The sequence below is a fragment of the Hippopotamus amphibius genome, chromosome 3 (genome assembly GCF_030028045.1).
Source record: "Hippopotamus amphibius kiboko isolate mHipAmp2 chromosome 3, mHipAmp2.hap2, whole genome shotgun sequence".
Classification (NCBI taxonomy): Eukaryota; Metazoa; Chordata; class Mammalia; order Artiodactyla; family Hippopotamidae; genus Hippopotamus; species Hippopotamus amphibius.
This window is the reverse complement of record NC_080188.1, coordinates 134,743,330-134,747,298: the sequence shown is the minus strand read 5'-3', so window position 1 is coordinate 134,747,298 and position 3,969 is coordinate 134,743,330. Positions and strand designations below refer to the sequence as shown.

The window sequence follows — 3,969 nt, the reverse complement described above, 5'->3', positions numbered from 1 at the left end:
GTTGAATTTTTTTTTTTTTGCACTGACTTTTGGTTACTTAACTTCTTATAAGAAAACAGCAGTTGACCTTATCTTTGTTCTCCTCTACATAAAGTATCATTTTTTGAATACACACATATGATATATATTCAAGAGAAATAAATGTATATTATGTTTTTATCACAAAACAAATGAAATTGGAAATAAATTACAAAAACCCTACCAACATAGTCTTACCTACTTAAAAATAAAGTAACAGTGCACGATAACTCTTCGAACAAAATAGACTCTGCATACCATTTACTAAGGTACAGGAAAAAAGAACACAATAGATCAAAATCTACATAATCAAGCAAAACTGTAAATGCACAAATGGTATTGCTTTATCTTTCTTTTTTCCTTATCATTAACTTGTATCCTAGGCGTTTGCTTGTCATTGTGAATGCGACATGTTTGATAGTCTGAATTACGTTATCTTCTTTTCAAATGTGTTTAGATTTTACTGGCAGACAGCTAATTTGCTGGCAGGTTGACTTTCTTTTATTGGGGCTTGTTTAACATTTTGTTGGGGGCTAGGAAATAGTGTCCCGAGGAAGCTGCCGGGAGCACCAGGCCCGTCGCCGCGATGCTGCTCTTCTGCCTGGGCTGTGGGAACCGGCTGATCCTGGAGCAGGGGCAGCGTGTCACCGCTTCTCCTGCAACACCTGCCCTTCCGTGCACAGTCACCCGCAAGGTAACAAATCGGAATTATCCAAAACTGAAAGAAGTGGATAATGTGCTTGGTGGAGCAGCTGTCTGGGAGAATGTTGACTCTACTGCAGAGCGGTGTCCCAAATGCGAACACCCTCGTGCCTATTTTCTGCAGCTTCAGACCCGCTCTGCAGAGGAGCCCACGACCACCTTCTACAAGTGCTGCAGCGCTGTGTGGACACCGCTGGCGGGACTAGCACCAGGCTGGCCCAGTGGCGTCAGCGTCTGCTTACCTTATTCCCCGGGGTGGATTCCCAGCCTCGAGTGTGAACTGTGTGTCCTGAGGGTCTTGGCTGGTGTGCCGGAAAGCTAACCTTTTTAGGGGGCCAGGGGGTCAGGAAATGGAGCCCATCTCCCAATCAGTGGATTAACTCATCAACGTCCAGGAGCCTGTGTGTGTGAAGAGGAGTATCTTTATCTAAGTGCATCCGGCTTAAGGTCCTGTTCTTCATCTTTTACGTTTACTGGGCAATTGACATCCTCCTGCCATCAGCCGACACTCTTAAATATTTACATTAGTTATTGCACAACTAATAAAGTAAAACATTAGTTTAGCACCTTAGATGTCCCTTGGTATTAAATTGTTAATTGCAAACATTTAATCAAAATTTATTCTGAATATTTAATGAAAGCTAAAAGTCTAATATCACCTTCTCACTGTTTTAAATGCTTTAATCAATCCCCAAAACAGGATTCCAAAACTCACTGCTATACTTAGGGCCAAACTAGTTACAAAATTGCTAATAACATGGACTTCAGTTTCTTTATTATTTGTGTTCTTGCTTTCTTGTTTCCTAGGATTGCAATAAACTTATTAGATAGGAAAAAAGAAAGAAAGAAAGAAAGAAAGAAAGAAAGAAAGAAAGAAAGAAAGAAAGAAAGAAAGAAAGAAAGAAAGAAAGAAAGAAAGAGAAAGAAAGAAAGAAAGAAAGAAAGAAAGAAAGAAAGAAAGAAAGAAAAAAAGAAAGAAAGAAAGAAAGGAAGGAAGGAAGGAAGGAAGGAAGGAAGGAAGGAAGGAAGGAAGGGAGGAAGGAAGGAAGGATATCCCATTTGAGCTGGATTAGGCACATTCCTAAAGTGTGGCCCTTCTGTCATCTTGCCTATGTATCTCATGTCCTGCTAGGATTTTTTAAAGCGGTCAGAACTCTAGCAACTCCAGCACTGCGTGATCTCCGCAGTATCTGTTCACACCATAGCTCCCCAGTGGCTTTCCTCTATCAGTACTGTAGGGTATCTCCTTGCATACAAGGCTTCAAATTTGACTAGAAATCTAGGAGACTCATTTGCAGATTTCTTGAGCTCCTTGTTTGTGCAAGTCTCACCTTTTGAGCACCCTGATCTGCAAATTCTAGCCTCTGTCGATGTCTCAAACTCTACTTTCTCTTTTCTTCCATCTTGCAAAATCACTGCATTCTGTTTTGATTCTACTTTTCTTAACTGCAGTTTACAAAATTCCCTTGTTTTAATTTGGATTTACCACATCTTTCCATATGCTTATTTGCCTTGAATACTTATTTAACAAATGTGGATTAATTGTCACATATAGGAGCAGTGCCTCCAAATTGCTATGTGTATATACATACATATATATATATATTTTTTTTAAGTGCCCATGGAACATTTAGTGAAACTGAGTATATACTGGGACATAAATCAAGCCTCAAAACTTTAAAATATTAAAATCATATAGTTATAAGGAATTAGTTTAGCAATCAGTAATGATAACTAGGAAATTCCCAGGTGTAGGAAGCTAAACAACTCACTTCTAAATAAGCCACATGTCACAAAAAGGGTCAAGTGAAACTTAGAAAGAATTTTGAAATGAATAATTACAAAATCATGAAATATAAAATTTGTGGGATGTAGCCAAGTTTGTGCTTACAGAATAATTGACAGTTTAAGATGCTTACATTAGAATGGAAGAATGAAAGAGTATCTAAAAAACAGAAAACAAAAACAATGGCCTAAGCAGATATCTCAAAAGGAAAGAAGTAGAAAAGCATAGTAAACCTAATGAAAGTAGATGGAAGGAAGTAAAATGAATTTTGGAACAGGAAATAATAGGAAACAAAGTAAAACAGAAAGAGTCAAGAATGCTAATAGGTTGTTTTTCATAAAGACTAATGAGACCGAATGAGAAGAACATTGAGAACACTGAAATTGCCAGTATTAAAAAGTAATAAACAGACACCAAGGCAGATCATGCGAATGTTTAAAACAACATAAGAGAATGAAATGAGAAGCCACAGACTGGGAAAAAATATTTGCAAATCACATCTGATAGAGGTCTGTATCCAGAATATGTAAAGAACACTGAAACACAACTGTAAGAGAATGAATAACTCAATTAAAAAATGGAAAACTATATCAGAATATATATCAGACTATATCTTTAGATTTTTAATTATATTTATAATTTTATAAATACTGAAAACCTTTGTTGTTAAAAATACACTCATGTTCAACACACACAGACACACTTTTAAAAAATAACCACTATCTACTTACTTGTGAGTCTGTGTTTTTCATCCTAATTTTCCTCTAAGGAGTTATATTTAGGAAAATCAGTGCACTCATTCCTCTGTATGACATCTATTGAAAGGTCAATTTTATGCTTTCTTCCAAGTTCTCATTCCTCCAGGCTCAACTGTTCTCCATATAATTTTATTTTTGGATTATTTTACATCCTGCTTTTAACTTCATTTTTGGGTACGAGGGGTCACAAATAAACCTTATTTAGTTTATAACCTCCACTACATACTAATTTAAACTTATAGAAAAATTTTAAAAATTGGAAATTGATCTGAAAGAACATAATAATTGGAACAGGAATAAGTCCCAAAGAAAACATTTATAACACTAAATTTTGTGACTTGCTCTTTTGCTTTTCTTTACAAGTTTCACTTATGCATCCATAAACAAAATATTGTTAATTTTTATTTGTTACTGAAATTTATATAAATGGAATTACATATGTTTTGCCTTGCCATTGCTCAAATAGTACTTTACTGTGCTGATGCATGTAGCTTTAGTTTATTGATTTTCATTGCTATATAATATCACATGACATGGAAAGTGCTATAATTTGTTTATTCATTTGAATTTGGATAGACATCAAGTTGTTTCTCTTATCTATCTGTGCATTTGCTTGTTTTGCTGCTGTGACTAATGCTAGAGTAATATTTGTTTACACATCTTGGTGCACATGTGTAGTGACTTGCCTAAGGTTGGACTTGGAAA

General features: G+C 35.8%; 1 pseudogene; it reads left to right on the top strand.

Annotated features, from left to right (window-relative positions):
* Positions 1–604: 604 nt before the first annotated feature.
* Positions 605–926, top strand: LOC130850410 (DNA-directed RNA polymerase III subunit RPC10-like; annotated as a pseudogene).
* The last annotated feature ends 3,043 nt before the right edge of the window (positions 927–3,969 follow it).